Below are 21227 nucleotides of genomic sequence, written 5' to 3'. Positions count from 1 at the left end.
AGCCTGAGCCCATTTACCGCTCTCAGGAGTAAGGTCTAGGAGAGTGTTGGGAGCGACAGCGCTCATACAAATGTGGATGTTATAGCAGAAAACCTGTAGGATGGGGTGAAGGAGGTTTGGGGAGACGCAGTCCAGAAATGAGCGGGTCTCTTGTGACTGGGGTGCGTGGTGCGCTTCGGGCTGGTGCTGTAGGTTGCATCGGCTAATGGAGGTGACTGCCTCTGCCTCCTATGCAAGCAATTAGAAGAAAACCCCTCTGGCAACAAACACCCTTTGTAGCCGGGATGTCGTCGATTGAGCCCGTGGCCCTATGTATCCACATCACGCGCCCTACCCCCGAGCTAAAGTACGCTGAGCCATCTTGCCGCCCACCCACAGCAGTATTATCAACATAGGCTCCGAGGCTCACCATTTAGCCCAGTGTCCGCATCACGGGCTCCACCGCCGAGATCTTGTCGGACTTGCCCGACCAGTCCCATTCCGGCGCCACACTCCTCGCAAAAGCCTCATTCCGATGTGTTGACTCTTCCCCGGTATCTTCCTCGACCAGCCGGCCTGCCAAGGGAAAGAGCGCCGACCCTGCTCCTCGATCCTTTGAACGACCTCCACTGACGCCCTGGGGTAATCCGGCGGCCTGGAGAGGGGAAAGAACAAAGAAATTACTAAAAACAAAGAAGCCCCGAGCGCGGGGCACACCGTTCAGTGAGGGAGCGTCCAGGGACAAGGGGGTCTCCTGGGCGCTCCCCACCTCTTTATTCCCGAGGGGCCAGGCGGCCCCTCCTTTAGCCCGCCGCCCCTGACCCGGACCTTCTACCTTGGATCCGGGTCAGGGAGGCCGCCGGCCAATCGGCGGTGGGTCGCGCCCCCCAGGGCACGCCCCCACCGCCGAGTGACAACAAAGGGGGAAAAGGGGGGGGCGACGGTCGCCGCGCCGCCATGCGTGCGGGGGGGGCCGAGGGCCCCCCCTTTTCATATTTATCGGCAAGCGCTCGCTCTGAGGATTGCATACAATTGTTCCATTAAAGAAGAGGAATTGTTCAGCCATGTTGAGAAGAGGGTATTATACACTAATTAGCACTGCAGTTGGGGACGAGGCAAATCTGCATGCAAGTAACAAGGAAGAAGACTGCAAACTTGAGTAATCACATTCGTATTAGCTAGTATGGCCGGTTCTGCCTGGAAATGAGGCGAGCAGTGCATTTCCTCAAAAATGTAAATTTATGTGCCTCTTAAAACCAACTCCGCGCACAAATTACATTGTTTGTTTGTATACCACATTGATGACGGCGAAAAGGAAATGCACTATCAAGGTGCAGGGTGAAGTGCAATCCAGTGCTCCTGTAAATTGTTTTTAGGGCTAGGAGACTCGGACAGGAGTGTTCATTGATTTTGGATTTGAGATATTGGAGGCACGCACACATCCAGCCTGCACACTTTGTAGATTGATACACAATTACAACAACTCTGACTGCTTGCATAACTCTGTGAAACTGGGCTCCGCCCGGCACCACCTGACTACGGATGGAATCATCTGCGGCCTTAAGTGCAGACTCAGTTACTGTGTCCACTCAAAAACACATTTTGTGGGGGGTCCAGGAGCTTGTAAGCATTAATAAATTGAACTAGCTCCTAGTTTACGTATTTTTCTAGCATTTTTGCATTGTGGGCAACAATGAAAGTGGACAATGGTTCTTTAATCCTTCGGGTTCCCATTTGGTTTCTTCTGCAAAGGAATGCCTTTGGCTTCCTTCCATAGGCTATCCTGTTTCCAGGGTATGGTTGAAAGCTTTTTGCAGAAATACTGCAATATGGTCAGGAGCAAGTTGCAGAATTCTGGGGGAACAGGGATCAGGTGGAGACCCCGATTTCATGTTCATGAGATAGTCCTTGACTTGCAAAGTTGCGATAGGGAAACCAGTACAGTGGAAGAAGTGAGATCAGAAAAGGCTTCTGAAGAGACAAACCCAGCTTCATGAAATTTGAATTCTGAATATACCTTGAGAATGTTATCTCTAAAATATACAGCTACTTTATCACAAAAACATTGTAAATTTTCCATTAGTTGTTGGACAGGAGGGTTGGTGAATTCCTACAACACCTTAAAGAGTTAATTAGAGGAATTCCTAGCTGATATAATTTTATTAACATAGAAAGGGGATTTTGCTTCACCAATAGAGCGTTTATAAATGAGTAAGAGAGCTTTATGCTACTCTTTATTGGCAGGGGTTAAAATCCCCTCTCCCCCATTTTTATTCCTGCCTACGACATTGCTGTCTGAGGTCTTTAAATTCATCTGTAAACCATTGGGTAGACACTTTCATCCTAATGCAAGTCTTTGCTATTAGTGGTGCTGCTTTATCAACCGCTGACTAGAACCATCATTCCCCAAAATGGAATTATTGAGAGCCTTATCCATGTCTGCAGGAAGAATCCTGCTCCAATATCTGTAGAATACAGATTCCCGCTGCGCAGATGCAGCACTAACATGAGAGGAAGGCACTGAGATCCCAAAAAGTTACAGCCTGATGATCAGCCCAATTCAAAGGGTGGATGTCCTCAATGACCAAGCCAATATAGATGGCAAAGACAGCATCCAAAGTGAAACCAGCAATATGAGTGGGAGATTTGACCACCTGAGTGAATCCGAGATTAGCCATGAACTCAAGAAAGGTGCTTGGTTTATTGCAGGAGTTATATTCAAAATTAAGCATTGTAAAATTAGTATTAGCCAGAAAAGTTTCTAATACTTCAACCCAGGTCGAGGGCCTGGAGGGCCTGAGAAAATGGTGTTTGTTATGGTTTTTAATCCGAACCACAACGGCTCGCAGGAGTATTTTGCGGGCTAATGATCACAGATTCTAAAGTACAATTAATTGAGCCATCATCATGTACTTTTTTCGTGTTGGAAGTCCTAAAACTATAATATTAATCAGATAAATATATATCATCAAGTGAGACCATTCATATGCAATGAATATACCAGTATACAATTTAAAACCCTATGGTATATAAAACCCTCATGATTAGTCTGAGTTCCCTTCTAAAATACAAAGATTACAATAATTTCATGTAGAAAATCAATTGTCGAGTTACAACACCAATATTCCTAATTTAAAAGCATATTTATGGCAACAGAAACACGCTTATAGGCATTTCCATCCTAGTAACAGTTATTTTGAAATCAAAAAACAAGTTCTCTGCAGTTTTCTGGGAAGTCCCTCTATTAAATAAAATGTATATACTGTACATTTATAGAATTTGTACCTGCTTGTATTGTATCTAGTTAGAGGCTCCTCCCTGAGGGTAACTCTTTCAATCTCATTTTCCATGCACGCTGTAAAATCTGTGCAGCAGCAAACGCGATTGTTTCCTTCAGGGCACTTTTCAAAATTCTTAATGCCTCCCAGTAATGCCTCACTCCCTCCATCTTGCACACTGGAATAATCCATTTCTTATGAGGCAATGTGTATGTGGGGCAAACAAACACAAAATGGTCCTTGGTCTCTTTTGACTGAAGGCAATAGAGGCAATGTAGTGAGAACAGCCATATACATCCCTTTTATACGAAAATGATCATAGTGGTAGAGCACCAATTCTAAATTGTACATATGAGCGCTTAGCTTGGAGGGGATGAATTCTGTTCATATATGATTCTAAATTAGGTGAATATTTATGACTCAGAAACTGCCCTGTTGAGCTCCCTTCTTTTTGGCATGCCAGATCCGTAGTATAACATTTTCCCAATACATTCTTTTCATTTTCTAGGCAGCAACAATAGCAATATCTGCTGGGGAGTGTCATAAATCCCACATTTTCACCATTTCACACTGTTTCTTAAAATGTTTTTACCATGGGGTTGGAACTTAACTGTCACAGGAAATTTCTTCTGCTAAAGATTCCCTATAGGGAGCCAGCTTCGGCTTGAACCAGGTACATCAGTGCTTTTAACACCTTGGCTGCTAAGGCTTTTCCCGTCCTGTGCTGATTATTTATGATTCCCATTATACATGACGAGTTCACCTTGTCAGGAGCACAGCTCCAGTGTGCCTCATGACGAGCTGACCTTGTCATTAGCATAGAAGAGGTTAAGGAGGACACGGCATGTATGCAACATGGTGCTTGGTCCAACCTCAGGGGAATGAGGGGAGCAGTCAGAGGTAAATTAAGGAGACCCCTGATTAATGTAATTTCTTCTAGTGTAAGGGTGGTTACTTTGACATACGCCTTGGCTCTATATATTTTAAGGGCTGGTGACACCATATATTCTATGGTGGCCCAATGCTTCCTCCCAATTAACAGTGCTCACTGAGGGCTGTTTTGCTCTTCTTCATTTGTGGCCTCCAGGCCAAGGTGTCTGTCAAAGTTACTCCTGAATAGTCAAAATATTTGATCTATTCTATCAGAACGCCCTCAATAGTCATCCTGCCTCTAAAGGACCGATGCTGGTTTATTGTCATGTATTTCGATTTTGATGGATTTAGTTCCATGCACCTATATTTACAAAATGCAGAAAAAGGATTCCAGTGCCGTCTTTAAGCCAATAGGGGTTCTAGCCATCAGGTGAGTGTCTCAGCGAACATGAGGAGTGGGACGGATACTCCATTGCTCTGAGGTGCGTCATGCTTACATTTAGATATCCATTTACCTGCCCCATTATTATAAATGCTTAAAAGTGTTGGAGCAAGTACACATCCCTGCTTTATTCCCTGTCTAATAGGGATCCTACCTGTGAAGTCTCCTCCCATGTCCCATGATTTTTGGGGACCCCATAGACACCCAGCACCCTAGTTTGTCACTCTGGACCAGGTCAAATGCTGACCTTAGATCTATAAAAGCAACATGCAGATGTTCCCTCTTCAAGGGAACACTTCCAGCATATCACCTGGAAGCAAAAGGTCTTACCATGGGTGGTGACATTTTTCCTAAAGCCTGCCTGACTGTCCTCCAGGATATGATTATCCGATAGCCATGTTTGTAGCCTTGCCAAGACCTGCCTACAAAACATTTTTTGCCTCTTATCCAGTAAACATATAGGTCTGTAGTTGGCTGTTAAATATCTACTGCCTTATTTGTATATCAGAGTCATGGCGGCACCAAGCCAGGATGGAGGAATATTCTTGCCCCGCCTGATGGCATTAGTAGGGCATTGAGATATGGGACCCATACTTCAAGATGTGGTAGATACAGGTCTCTGAGGCTATCCAGCACAGGAGCCTTTTCGTTCTCCATCTGTTTTAGGCTGTGCACCGTTTCAATTAGGACAAAGCTGTGCTCGTGCGGGGCTGCCAGCATGTTTTGGCCTCAAACCACTGCCAGACTGTCGCAAGATCCTTGCTCGACCTTGATAGAAGTGGTTCAGTGGCATTCCAACCACCACACTTACAATACTGCAGGTGGTCCAGCAGTGTGCCGGTGGTTGGACCTCCACCACAACTACAGCGGACTGTTGTAGTCATAATAAGACCCCCTTTCACAGATCACTGACATAATATGGACCCAGCAAATATCGACTTACAGAATTATCGAAAACTTCATATCATTTACCAAAATATCACATCCCTATACTTGATTTAAAAAGTCTTTAATGTCGTACACCTAAATATTAACACCAAAAATATCTAATCTAACATATATCAAAAACAAAAATGTCAGAAACAAAATATTGTTACTTATAACTAACCATAGACTATGTCGGAAATATCAAAGTCAGCAGTACTGACTACATAAATATTGTTAAAACAAGTAATAAGTGGCAGTAAAAATTAAAAAAATATATATATATATATCCTACAATAATGGCTACAATATATAAATAAAATATAATATTTTACGTAACCAAAATAATGCATTTAAGACGGATCAATATAAACTCCTGTAAATGATACATTACACTTATTAACATCCCACTTACATACAACACATTTATATTTGCAAACCATATTATTTCTTTACTTAAAATAAAAACATATAATATTTAAAAAAAATAAGTTATCTTGCATGCTAACATAAAACACATTAATTGGTACTGAGGACATAACTGAAAAAAACAACTGTAATAAAGCTAAAACGACCAGTAATACTAAACCATACAAAACTATAACCAATAAAATAGCTTAACCAATTAAATAAACAATATAAAAGCCAGAGTAATGAAAGCAAAAAAATATCTAAAAAAATGCCAAACATTTGAAGAGAAGGAAACTCTGCTATATTTTCCCTGCAAAAGAGAAGTCTGCAACATATACAACCATACTTCCACTCCTCCAAGTAAGTACTGATTATATCTAAAATACAAAGTAAAATCATTTTTACTAAAAAAAAACGATTACTTATAAACAATTGCCAACACGTTTTTTACATTTATCCTTTTCTACATAGTGTTCAACCTTCAACTAAACTTCATCGGCAAGAAGACATCAAAGACCACAAAAACACAGATGTATCAAAAATAAATATACTAAAACAGCAACGGTTAAAAGACAGAATTACCTAAACATTGTTAAACATCTAAATTATAATGCAATAAATAAAAGGACTTTTTTCTCTCAGAACAGAAAAAACACCTGTTCCAGAGAAGAAACGTGCTGAAGAAAAGGCTCAAACAACACAAAACTTCGCTGAACAACATATCAGTAATTTTTCAAAAATAGAAAATATATTAAACTGTATGTTAATAAGCAACATTTATTAAGTAACTATGGGGGTCATTAGCATGGCGGGTGGATCGACACCGCCCTTCTGGCGGTGGCGATCCCCCCACCAAAACACCCAACTGGATGGCCTGTTACCCCCCCCGCCTGTTACCCCCCCGCCACATTAACATTGCGGGTATACCGCGGAGGACGGAAAGACTGTCCGCCGCTTTCCCGCCGGTAGGCAATCAACAAGATTGCCTACTGGGCGGAAAATCCCCACGATATGGTGGAGGTGCCTGGGCACCGCTATCCATATTATGATGTTGGCGGTTTCATGCCTTTCCATGGCGGACACTCTGCCATGGAAACGCATGAGGGAATCGCTTTGGGGTCCATTGTGGGCCCCAGGGGTGTGGGGGGGATGACCTTGGGGGGTACCCCCCTACAGTGGCATACACAAGGTGGGAAGCACCACGCGGTGCCTGTCACGTTGTGCATGACAATGCACAACATGCATTTACAACTAAGTGGCAGGTGCTGCTCACAGCACCACCCGCCACTATGTTGTATAAGCGGGATGCGACTGCCAAGGTGGCAGTCGCATCCTAATTGGCGGTGCAGGACCGCCACACCACTGGCGGACGGTCCCAGCGACGCTAGGGTGGCGGGCCGAGACCCTGATGGACTCATATTTTTTTTACATTTATATTATTTCAGTAAATAAAGACATAATGACAGAAGGTGTAACATTTAAAACATCACAGAAGGGTAAATTGTTACCACATTACATTGGATACACTTACGTTAAGTAGACATAATATTGAGTTTTAAATATCGCTGTGTTTTAAATGTCGACAGTCAAAAATATCGATGTGAAGAATCTCGATTTAGTATGTTGTATAACATATCGCTGTTAAAAATATAAAATATTGTTATTTAAAGATATAGATTTTGTGAATGTAGTGACATTTTTATTATAATACCGTTGTAAATGTATTATTAATTGATAGAATATAAGAGTGGGGAGTGTTTTAAAAAAACATTTTTTCAATTTAAAAATTTTAAAAGTAATATTAAAGAAATGTAAAAATATTTTTAGGAGCTGGATGTTGGGGTTATAGGGCAAAAGGGAGGGGAGTGTTTTGAAAAAAATGGATTTAAATTAACTTTTTTAAATTAATATTAAAGAAATTTTAAATTGTGTATGGGAGTGGAATGTTGGGGTTATAGGGGTGGGAAGTGTTAAAAAAAATAAAAATTCCCCCCCAAAAATTCTTTTATAATACATACATTGGCTTTTAGGAGTGGGATGTTGGGTTTATAGGCGATGAGGGGGTAGTTTTTGAGGAAAAACATTTTGAATTCAAATTTTTTACATTTCAAAAATAATTTACAAATATGAATTTTTTTATTAATAGTGAAAAGTTCTGGATTTTGCAGAAGATTTTTTGGTGTAATATTTACATTTAAACGATATTTGAAGAAAGTGAAAAGTTGAAAATATTTTTGGGAAAATGTATTATGATTTGTTGTTCATAGGGTACTAGCTTACCCATCGCGCGTTGCTGCGATCTCAGAAGAAAGGAAATTCAAGGAAACTTGTTATGATAACATTCAATTTACATTGTGTTATTTTTATTGAAACGTATTCATTTTAATATGGAAAACATTTCAAAGTGTCGTTTTAATTCTATTTATTCATTCAAGTGCTTGTGGATACATGATATTTTTTGTTTTTCCGTCTGGTGCGTACACGAATAAATCAGAAGGTTTTCCAACGCGTGAGCTGGCCACATACAGTTGTCCATGTGAGAAGCACGGATTCTCCAAATCTAGTTCACACACTTGCAGCGATTGTCCTTGTGCTTTGTTGATAGTCATTGCAAAAGCGAGTCGCACCGGAAACTGTAAACGTTTATCAGTATTCGAAAGATTATGAGGGCCCTGGGGGGGCCGAGATTTAAAAAAAAATTGTGCCAGAAACCTTCATAAGAGTGTACTCAACAACTTCCCAAAGTTTCATGGCGATTGGATGAATGGTGTAGTAATGCATAAAGGACAAACAGACAGACAGACAGACAGACTGACATACATTCGTTTTTATATATAGAGATTACAGTACTGAAAACAAAAAATTCATTAAAAATATAAATATATATTATATAGTTGATTTGTGTTTAGACAGGATTTCTCTGCTAAAAAAAGGTTAAAAAAATTCAAGTTTAATATTTAATATTTTTATATAAAATTGTTAGTTATATTTTATTTTTTAATTAAAAAAGATTCTTTTTTTATCATGTAATTTATAAATCCAAGAAAATATATAAAAATACTTTAAAAAGTCTCACGAGTTTGAGGCTGATTGCAATGCTGTTGAAACTGCCACCGGCAGCCTGCTGGTGGTGGTTTCACCGCCATCGTTAAGCACTTCTCCCCACTCCAAATTACAATAGCGGGCTGTGTGCTGGCGGACGCAATGTCCATCCGCCATGGGCTTGCCACATGCCATTGCCTGGCAGACCCACCCTGCATCAACAATATGATGGCGGTGCCTAGCAGGTACCGTCTGCCATATTACAATGCTGCCCCCCCACCTGCCGGTGTATGGCGGTGAAACCTTCATAAACAGGCTGCCGGGATTGCATTTGGGGGCCTGAAGCAGGCCCCATTTGTGTTGGGTGAGGTGGGTATGCACTGGGTACATTTTCCTGCAAAAGGCTGCAGGCACCGCGTGGTCCCTGACACGTAGTGCAGGAAAATGCGAGCACAATATTTCTGAGATTGTGGCGAGTGCTGCAGCCGGCACAACCTGCTGCAATGTCAGAGATACACAATGTCACTGCCACAGTGGCGGTTACATCGTAATCTTGTGTGTGGGACCACCGCAATCCAGGCGGACGGTCCCAAGCATCGGCACGATGGCAGATGTCCGGAATTTCGTCTGCCAACAGGATGACCCCCTTTGTTCTGTACACGTTTTTTTGAATTGGGGATAGGTTAATATATGTGTATTCATTTTTATGTGGTCATGTAATTTTTTGGAAACATCACATTTAATGAGTATATTATTTCACACTGTCTTTGAGTTAATATAGTTTGGAGTGAGAATAGTAAATTATATATGTTTAGTGTCCAGCACCTTCACTGAATTAATGCAGTTTGAAGTTGGATTAGTACAATAAATATGTTTAGTGCCCAGAACTTTCCCTGAGTTAATATAGTTTGAAGTGGGAATAGTAAATTAAATATGCTTAGTGTCCAGCACCTTCCCTGAGTTAATATAGTTTGGAGTGGGAATAGTAAATTATATATGTTTAGTGTCTAGCACCTTCCCTTAATTAATATAGTTTGAAGTTGGATTAGTACATTAAATACGTTTAGTGCCCAGCACCTTCCCTGAGTTAATATAGTTTGGAGTGGGAATAGTAAATTAAATATGCATAGGGCCCCATTAGGATAGCGGGTGGAAAATCACCCCGACCGCCATGGAGGCGGGAAACAACTGTCCGCCGGGACCGCGGATAAACCGGCGGCCAAATTAGGATCAATCGCCAAAAAAAGACCGACCGCAGTAGTAGCAGGCTAACAAAAAACACCCGACGCGGGCGGTGACGTCCAAAAACCGACCGCGGCGGTTGGAAACGCAGCAGAAAAGCTACAACCTGCCGCAAGCAATGCGGATACACCGTACGGGAAATTAGGATATCCCCGATGGTCCCACGGTACGATCCACTGTATCCGACCGCCGTGGTCGCAAACAAGAGTGAATGGGAGAGACAGCGGAAGAGCAGCAGCATAGCCACCGCAGCAGACGATACATGAAAAACATGGCGGAAGATGCCAAAACACCGCAACAATGCCAAACAGCACAAATCAAAGTAGCAATGTCCTCCAAATACACAAAACACATACCAATGAAAAAATCAAATGCCAAAAAAAACATACAATTCCCAGGACAACACCCACAACACACCTGACAGCAACATCCCATTTAGACACACCCACACAGCTGAGTATAAAACCAGCCCCTTTACTGACCACAATCCTTTGCAACACTCTAGAAGAGAATGGCATACACCAGATCTGACAGGAGAGGCAAAAGAACACAGCACACACACCACCACCACCACTACTACCATCATCACTACCACCATCACACCAGCACCAACAATCCCCCAGCACACAACACGCCTCACACATCAACACCACACCCACCACACACACCGCTGCACCCACAAACACTTCAAATACCACGCACCATGGCAGCACATAAAATGCCCAAATTCACAGAGAGTGAGTTGACAGTCATGGTCAATGAGATAGTGTGAGTGGAACCACAACTGTTTGGTAGCCTGGTCCAACAGACCCCATTAGCCACAAGGACACAAATGTGGGAAAGGATAGTTCAAAGGGTCAATGGTGCAGGGACCACCCCACGATCCAAGAAGGAGATCATGAAGCGATGGCATGATCTCAAGAGGGTTGTCAAAGAGAGGAGAAGCAAGAACCGGGAGCTGGCTGACAAGACTGGCGGTGGCCCTCCCATTCCACCAAAACCATTCACACCACCTTCTTCTTCCTTCAGAAACATGGGAGAGGAACATGGCGGTGGGCTAACGCCGGTCGCGGGAGGCTCCGGGAGCAGAGCGGCGTCTCAGCAAAGATATGGAGACGCACAAGACTTTTCGCGTGTAGAAAACTTAACCGGTAAGAGTCGCAGACTATTTTGAAGCCCTGGGGGTCCCCTAATCTGATGCTCTTGGTGTTTTGCTTGATGTTTCCTTTTCCCGAGTCCCGAGTTCCGAGGCTGAACGGCACTAGGACCAGGGGAGTTTGAATGGCCCGGGAGCCGGAGGAGGAGCTGGTGGCTGGCTCAGAGCCTCACTGCAGCCTGTGGGGAAATCGAGCGAGGCTGTGGATGAGGTTCAGGACGGCAACTTGCGAGGCTTTGCTCCGGTTCTGCCTTTGGTTTAGTTGGTTTGAGTGGAGGGAGAGGAGTGAGTATTCACCCAATTTTTTCAGACACTCTAGCACAACACAGCGTTTGGGATTGCTGTGAGAGAAGGAAGGTGCATAGAAGAGGTCAGTGTGAGTGTATGGCTCTGCCCCCCCCTTACCCTGCATTACCATCTGGGAAAGCGGTGCCGGGCTTGAAGTTACTGAAGGAGGCAGGTGGGGATCCCCCGGTACCAAAAGGGAGAAAGAGGGAAAGGGCTATAGAGGAACCAGCTATTGGGAGATATATTAATTGTGGGTTTCTAACGTGCTAGAATCGACTCCCAAAGGAGTATCTCTGCGCCATAGACCGCTGGGGAACCCGTCCTGGCTTTCCCTGTGAGATGGTCCCTACTGGGTATCTCCAAGGTGAAACCAGGCATCCCCGGCGTATGTGGGGGGCCATTGTGGAGATGAGGCAAGCTAATGCCCAGAGTTGCCGAGTGTGATATATAGCAAAGAATAGGTACCAGCTTCGGTCCCAGACTCAGGTGGCACCTAAAATCAGGGGCACTCTGGATTCCTCACAAGATCTAAATAAAGTTGTACCTGTGACCCCTCGCAAAAAGAAGAGCACTAAGTCGGGGAGCATTGTGAAATCTGGAAACCCTCTTGGAACTTCTGTACGGCCTACTCCTTCCCTGAAATCCTATTTTAAAATTATGGAGCAGGCTGTGAGGCTACAAGAAACAGGAACAGTCTCAGATACAGTCCCAGCCTTGCTAAGTAACCCCTCGCAAATTCCTCTTAAAAACCACTCTTCTGCCTTGGAGGTGCAAGAAGTGTAGGAAGAGGTGGTGACCGCAGATTTAGGGAGCTCAGCTGGTTTTTTGAACCAGTTAGAGGATTTATCTACTCAATCATCCTGTCAAGTAACCCAAATGATTCAGCTGCCTCTACCTGTTAGTCCCCTTGTTATGAAGAATTTAGTAAGTGAACATCCAGAAGTTATGTCCTCTGAAGGAGAGGAGGCGGAGAAGGTACAGCTGGGGTCCTTCCTCCAAGCTCTGAGGGATGACTTGCTCTCCAAATTTGCAATCTCGGAGACGAATCAGAAGTGGATACAAGATAAATGCGACGCATTGGAATCCAAGCTAGATGATATCTGTCCACCTACCGGCTCGTTGGAACTTGAGGTTAAGACTCTCTGAGTTTCAGTCCAGGGGAACACGAATGATATCGAGGTCTTGAAATCCCAGAATAGAGCGCTGGAGCAAGACTTGGAGCGGTTGGAAACGCAGGCTCGAAGAAATAACTTGAGGATCCTTAAAATCCCGGAGGGAGTGGAGAAAGTGGACATTAAGACCTTTGTGTGTAAGCTGCTAAGGGAGGGGGTTTTGAAAGACCGAGAAGACATCAATTTAGAAGCAGAGATTCAGAGAGTCCATAGGGATCCGTTTAAACCCCACCCAGACAGGAAAGCTCCTAGGAAAATCTTGGTTAATTTCCAGACTATGCAGTTAAAGAGCTGATCCTCGGTAGATCTTTGAAGGGGGTAACATCACATCATGAGTTGGGGGCATATCAAATCCGCTCAGATATAGGTAGTAGAACAGCGCAGCGGCAGTGGGAGCTAGGTTCCAGAATGCCAGAACTTAGGAGTTTGGGGGCACAGGTCCAAATGAAGTTTCCTGCATTACTTAAGGTAATGTGGAATAATGAGATGCATAGCTTCAGCTCCCCGGAAGATGTGGATGCTCTGCTGCTTCAGATTAGGGGGTAGAATGAGATAGACTTATATGGTCAGACCCCTTAGCTCATGTGCTTGTGGATAGAGGCTATATGAGTGAGTTGTAACGGGAAGAAAAAAGGTAATTCAATATCATATGTATATATATATATATATATATATATATAAATATATATATATATATATATAAGGGAAAACAAAAGGAAAAAAGGGGGGGTAAGGGGCATATAGCACATCAAAAAAAAAGTCAAAAAGATTTTTATTTGTTTTGGTACTCTACTGAGGACCACAAATTTAAAAACAATTTACATGAAGATAAATCAACAAAAATTAGTATAATGTAAGAAAAGACTTTAGAAATTTGTAAAAAATTATAACAAACCCATTCGCTGGGTGGTTGTTTGCCCACTAATAACACATTTTTTACTGTAGTAATTCTACATTTGCGATATATCGGGTCAAGATATCTTGCCCGTGCTGAAACTATGTTAGGATGAGGACATACAAATAAAATATGCTCAATGTTCTGAACACCTCCTTGACAAAATTTACATATCGGGGAGCCAGCTGGTGACCATCTAAAGGTAAAGGTTGACACGGGTAAAATACCTAAACGCAACATTGTTATAGCCCTTCTTGCACCATGCGTAAGGGAAAACCCTAAATATGGCTGTACTTGCTTGTATTCCAATGTCTCAGTATAGAGTTTATATGTAGCTAACTTACTACAATATGCAAAATTAAGATCAAAGCTCAATCTAGATGTAAAGCATTTTAGAAATAATTTCAATTGGGAGGTTGACCAAGTAAGCAAAATGTCTTTAGTAAGTTTAGCAATTTCAAATGCCGCTGACATATTCCTGTGAAAGGTAAGCTTTGATGCGTCTAATTCAAATGTCTCAGTCTTTAGCAAGGAACGCAATGAACCTTCCTTAGCGTGCAGGATATTATAAGCCCATCTGATGACGTTGGCAACAGCTGTAGCATAAGAGCTTGTTAATGAAAATTCCAGTCTTAGGGCTTGAACAGGTGTTGATTTTGAAACCTTTAAGATTTGTTTCAGAATTTTTCCTTCGGTTAGGTCCATATAAGACCATTGCTTTATTGGCATATGCTCAGTGGCATAAGATAAAACCGGAGGAATTTTTGCTCTATACACTTTTAACAATGAAGAAAAGTGCCTATTTCCTGTGGCAGAGTACAATCTGGAAAGTGCCCCGGCGTGTAGTTCTGATTTTCTCTTTAGATTGTTTATCTGTTTTGTATTTTGTAAGTTCTTTGAGAAAATCCTGCCGAGGTAAGTATATTCATCAACTTCTTCGACTCTTGCCCCGCCTAGCTTCCAACAGTATTTTACACTTTGTTTCCTACCAGTAAAAGCTACCACTTTGGTTTTTGTTAAATTTGGAATCAGAAAATTATCCTTTGAGTAATCATTTAAAGTATCCAGTAGCTTTTGCAAGCCAAAGGGTGTCAGGTCCATCATTACAATGGCATCTGCATATAGCAGAGCCTGAACACTATGTGAAGCAATCTTGGGAGGCAGACTAGAGCATTGATGCAGATGGTGTGGTAAATCACTAAGATATAGTGAAAATAATATTGGTGCTAAGAGGCACCCTTGTTTGAGGCCATTAGCAGTTCTGATCGATTTAGTTAATCCTTTTTCACTCCCCATTTGCACCTGGGACCAAGTGTTGGTATGTAGATTAATTATGATCTGCAGCAGATATTCCGAAATTCCCAGTCTCCTTAACTTTTTCCACAGTGTAGGTCTGTCTACGCGATCGAAAGCTGTAGAATAGTCAATGAACGCAGCGTACACTGGTTGTGATTTTCGTACGGTGTATTTATCTAATATAGTCTGGAGAATTGAGATATTGTCAATAACTGAATGGTTTGGTCGAAATCCTGCTTGGTACATAGGTATTAAACTCTGCGAGAAGGCCCAGTCTTTTAGTCTATCCAAAACCTCTGCGGCGAAGATTTTTCCTGTAGCGTCCATCAACGCTATTTGGCGATAGTTGCCAGCGATATTTTTACTCCCCTTTTTGTAAATGGGAATTATAATACTCCCCCGCCATGATTTTGGTATTCTCCCAGTGTTGAAGAAATAGTTGAAGAGCGGTAGTAACATCTGACTCCATTCTTTAGGATCTGACTGCAAGACCTTAATGGGTATTTGGTCGGGACCTGACGCGGCGGTACTTCTTGCTTTTCTGATATGCATTTCTATGGAAAACGCTGTAGTATTTGCTGTCTGAATAGTTTTATTTCCTATAATAATAGTATCAGTGGCTTTTCTGTCTGGTTTGATTAGATTTACCTTGTATAGGTCGGTTAGATAGATTTCCCATTCCTGCGGTGGAACTGGTATAGCATGTAGTTTCTTTTTTGTTCCTGTCATTTTGGCAATTAAGGACCAATATTTTCTTTGATTGTATTTTTTAGCCGCTACTTGGATATCAACCCAATTTTTATCCTGCAACTTTCTTTTTTGGCTATTCTTCTCTCTTCTCAATTGATTTTTTAGTTTGTTAATTTCTTGTTGAATTACAGGTGAAAATTTCAAGTATTGACCTCGGATAAGTTTGTTGAGCATTTTCGAAGTCAAAGTCCTCCTGGTTATATTTTTGTTGTTCTTCTTGTAATTTCTATTTTTGTCTTGTCTTATCCTGTCTAAGAGAGCTCTCTTGAGATTGTTAATAATACTTTCAAAGTTTGTTATTTGGTCACCAGAATGTATGCTAGTTAAAAGTTGACTATGTGTAATCATTTCGGAGATATTGTCCAGGGTAGCCGAGTTCCAAAAGATCCGTCTCTGGATGTTGTTAATTTCGATATTACTTTTATGGAACATGATTCGGTTTGTCGAGGTGGGATTAACCAACCAACCAGTATTTAATTGTAAGAGAGCATGGTCGCTTTCATCTGAAAAGTTGACACTCAAATATGAAACTGTGTCCACTAACTCCATGCCACAGATTATATAGTCAATAATTGATAAAGATCATTTTCCTCGTCTTGTAAAAGACGCCGGTATGTCTCCGTCCACGTTGCCATTCAGGATTGTCCCATTTAGGTTTGGCAGATATGCTAATAGCAATTTACCTCTCTTGTCTGAAGCTTTTCCTTTGGGGAATATTGGGATAGATAATTCCAGCGATTCTTCTTCGTAGAGTTTAGCCCATTTTGCGATCTCGACATTAGAAATGTTTCCATTCAGGTCGCCCATGATTAAATAAGACATATTTGCTCGGTCTTCAATTATCTGTGCAATTGCTTCCATGGTTTCCACAAAAATTTCGTCCTGGTTGGTGCCGGGGGGGACATACATGTTAAAGAGTAGAAAGGCCTTTTTTTGGTCTACATTATGTATCGTCAGCGAAACCTTAATACATTGAAAGTTATCAGAATTTGACTCAACAACTTCTTGGGACCATAAATGATCCTCACTCAACAAAATTGCCAATCCACCCTTTGCGTGGCCTCGGTTTGTAGCTTTAGCTGGAATATCATAGACATAGTAGCCCATCTGATAGAAAGATTTTGTTGCCCATGTTTCCTGCAAAGCCAAAATATCAGGATGATTTTTGAGAGCTTCCTTCATTTTGTTATTTGTTTTTCCGGCTATGTTCCATGAAGTGATCTCTAAACCATTGTTAAACAGTAGGTTGTTGATGGTAAAATAATTTATTACTGTTTAGTATCTCCGGGACCCAAGCCCAAGACTTTATTGATTTTTTGTCCTCTGTTACTTCTAGGTCTTGGCTCCAGACTTTTCTTTCACCTTTATTCACGTGAATTTTCAAAATTTCCTTTCTTGAGCTAGTTGATCCCAGATCATCATGATTGGAATTATTTGAATAACAATTCTTATTTATGGTATTCAAATTAGTGCCTAGGAGGCCGGTAATCCTTTGCTTGGATTTAATTTCCTTCGGTGGAAATCTTTCGATAACGTCATAACCACATTTATGTAATGTTTCTTTTTCCTTTATAATAATCCCGGGTAGTACTGATGACCAAAATGCTACTTCCGCTATTTTACAATTTTCTTTTATAGGAAAGGTCACCAGATCTATTTCTTTGCTGGTTATAGATTGTAAAGGATATATTTGCTGTAGAAGATTAATTATCCTTCCTCGATTTAATGGCAAATTATCGATTGGAAAGAGTTCTTCAAATTGTAAATGGTTAGTCGAGATTTGTTCACCGCCTAGAGGCATCTTATTATCTTTTTCACTTAATTCCTTGTTTGTCTGACCCGCTCTTTCAGTAAATGTGGAAGGTATATATTCATTCGCTCTATAATTCAATAACTTTACTGATTGTATATTTTTTCTAATAGTAGTTGCCTCTACAATGGGAAAGTTAGAAATTATTTTATCATCTTGTCCCTCTTGATTTTTTTGAGGAGTGATTATGTTTTTGAATTTTAGCTTTCGGGATTTCATTTTATTGATTCTTCTTAGCGGTTTCCTTCTTCTACTTTTCCCCTTTTTTTCTTGATGGATTTTTGTTTGGGGGATCTTGTCATCTCCAACTTCATCAGAAGTAAGTTTAGTGGAGTTTCCTTGTTCTTCCTTATCTGACCCAGTATTTTGCAAGTTTATTTTATTCGAAAACGAAAAAATAGGGTACTGTTTGACAGTTGGTAGAGGCTCTTCTCTAAAAAGTTTCTTCAAGGAGTATATTTTAACATCCTTAAGATTTTTCCGAATTTTCTTATTTGGCTTTTCTAGTACTATTACATCGAATGTTTGGGTACTAATGTCACATTTTATTTGAGGCTCAGAACTTGTGATGATATTAGAAGAAAAATTGTAGTTGTCCTGCTTCGCATCAGTTATATGTTTATTATTTATTGCATCAGCGAGTTCTTTTTTCCTTTTTTCTTCTACTAAGAACTTTAATATGCCAATTTGGACATCTAAAGTTTGATCAGAGTTTTCCAGGATGTGACCTAGAAAAGAAAGTACCGATTCCAGTATTTCCTGTAGGGTATAAAGAGCTTTTGATATAGGTGTTGCAGTATTTGTTAAATTATTGTCTTTGAGAAGAAATGGGTCCACAGAAGAATCAAGGACTATTTCGTGTTCTAATGATTTTTCCTGGGACCTAGTGAATGACTTATCTGGATTTGACTGAAGATCTAAAATATTTTCCATCGACTTCATATCATTTCCATAAGGATCCTCAATACAAGAAAGGCTACCTATTTGTTTTATAGGTGTTAAAGATGTTAAGTGTAAGGTCTCGAGGTTCGGGATTTGTGATTCCTGTGATGAGAATAATATCTCTTGGTTGGATTCAAGACCCAATACGCTAGAATTTTGAATAATTTGATGAACCGGGAGGGGCAACTCTATAACCTCCTTGGTTTTTGAAGTATCAATATTTGTCGGAATTTCCGATACGTGAGTGGGAGCTTGCTTTTTTGGAGATAAGGCTGAAAAATAATTACTAATTGCCGGGGTTCTAGTTATCCGGCCATGCTTGACTGCTTTGTCAGAAGATTTTCTGACCACTTCCTCAGTTCCCATTCGCTTCATGAATATTGTGCGAGATCTTAGCTTTTTAAAAGCCATTTTACTGTCCTAAGAGGAATTTGCGAGGTATAGGTGATACTTCCTTCTCTGTTGTAGATTGATAAACCAACAGCTCAGAGAGTCGTCTCCCCGTTTGCAGAGTCAACGATATAGATGTTACACTTACCGCACTGTTGCGCGATGTTACTCGACCCTAGGATACCAGGGTCTAATAGGTCGCAGCTAAATAGTGAAAAATGATGAACAATGAAAATTAAAATAAGCTGGCCCGTCCCGTCCTAGTACGTCCCCGGACGGCCACAGACGGCCCGCCCTTTGCCCGGGCTTCGCCCCGTGCTCCGTCCCGCGCGCGCGTCCCGCGATGCGCGTTGCAGGGTTTAATTAAGTAGTGTGTTGGGATTGGGGTGTGGCACTGGGAGGGGGCGAGGCTCACGCGGGTAGAGGATCCAGCAGAAGGTGTTGTATGCTGGTCCTCGCAGTCCCGGGGCCGGCGCCTCTACCTCCTCTGCGGCCACAAAGTTGTTTACAGGCTTTCAGGCAAGTCCAGCAGCAGATATGTCACCTTGTCAGCTACTCCAGTAGCAAGGTGAAGGCAAACACAGCAACAGCAGCTTCACTTGGGCGAGCGGCTCCCGCGAAGCGGGGGCCGCGAGAAGTTATCGGTGCTAGCTGGGGGTGTGGCACTGGGAGGGGGCGCGGCTCACACGGGAAGAGGATCCAGCAGAAGGTGTTGTATGCTGGTCCTCGCAGTCCCGGGGCCGGCGCCTCTCCCTCCTCTGCGGCCACAAAGTTGTTTACAGGCTTTCAGGCAAGTCTAGCAGCAGATATGTCACCTTGTCAGCTACTCCAGTAGAAAGGTGAAGGCAAACACAGCAACAGCAGCTTCACTTGGGCGAGCGACTCCCGCGAAGCGGGGGCCGCGAGAAGTTATCGGTGCTAGCTGGGGGTGTGGCACTGGGAGGGGGCGCGGCTCACGCGAGAAGAGGATCCAGCAGAAGGTGTTGTATGCTGGTCCTCACAGTCCCGGGGCCGGCGCCTCTCCCTCCTCTGCGGCCACAAAGTTGTTTACAGGCTTTCAGTCAAGTCCAGCAGCAGATATGTCACCTTGTCAGCTACTCCAGTAGCAAGGTGAAGGCAAACACAGCAACAGCAGCTTCACTTGGGCGAGCGGCACCCGCGAAGCGGGGGCCACGAGAAGTTATCGGTGCTAGCTGGGGGTGTGGCACTGGGAGGGGGCGCGGCTCACGCGGGAAGAGGATCCAGCAGAAGGTGTTGTATGCTGGTCCTCGCAGTCCCGGGGCCGGCGCCTCTCCCTCCTCTGCGGCCACAAAGTTGTTTACAGGCTTTCAGGCAAGTCCAGCAGCAGATATGTCACCTTGTCAGCTACTCCAGTAGCAAGGTGAAGGCAAACACAGCAACAGCAGCTTCACTTGGGTGAGCGGCTCCCGCGAAGCGGGGGCCGCGAGAAGTTATCGGTGCTAGCTGGGGGTGTGGCACTGGGAGGGGGCGCGGCTCACGCGGGAAGAGGATCCAGCAGAAGGTGTTGTATGCTGGTCCTCGCAGTCCCGGGCCGGCGCCTCTCCCTCCTCTGCAGCCACAAAGTTGTTTACAGGCTTTCAGGCAAGTCCAGCAGCAGATATGTCACCTTGTCAGCTACTCCAGTAGCAAGGTGAAGGCAAACACAGCAACAGCAGCTTCACTTGGGCGAGCGGCCTATAGCACATTGTAGAGGTGACATTTTGATAGTCGCCGGTGTAAGAAAATAATAAAATAGTGAGACTCCGGCTTGCTACACGGAGGTTCCCATTCGGCGCCTTTACGCCAAGATGTAAGGTGGGTTCCTCAAGGGGGAAGGGGGGTTTGGGGAGGTGAGGAGGGGGAGAAAACTTGGAAAATTATCCTCATAGAAATATTAGTAATGTTGAACGGCTCAAGTTGGGTTATTTTTATTGAAATTCGAGATTCGATATGAGTGCATATGAGGAGATTAAGTTCCTCTCCTGGAATGTTAATGGTTTAAGAAATTCTAGAAAGTTATCCCAGGTGAGCGAGTTTTTAAAGGAGAGTGAGGCTCATGTCTGTTTGCTGCAGGAAACCCACCTGGAAGCCCAAGAATGTAATCCGAGTTTCAAAAAGTTCAGTTGGGTCCAAGAGGTGATGTCTTCTAACCAAAGGGGCTGTACAAGAGGGGTAGCCATGGTTTTGATGTCCAATAGAGGGATTAAGGTGGAGAACTGGAGTACAGATTAGTCGGGGAGGTGGCTAACTGCTGCTCTCTCCATCAATGGCATCTTGGTAGTATGCGCTGTGTACTACGGGCCAAATGAGGATAATTCAGGTCCTCTTTTAAAACTT

Source organism: Lissotriton helveticus, chromosome 3_1 (assembly GCF_964261635.1).
Source record: "Lissotriton helveticus chromosome 3_1, aLisHel1.1, whole genome shotgun sequence".
Taxonomy (NCBI): Eukaryota; Metazoa; Chordata; class Amphibia; order Caudata; family Salamandridae; genus Lissotriton; species Lissotriton helveticus.
This window is presented reverse-complemented; position numbering follows the sequence as displayed.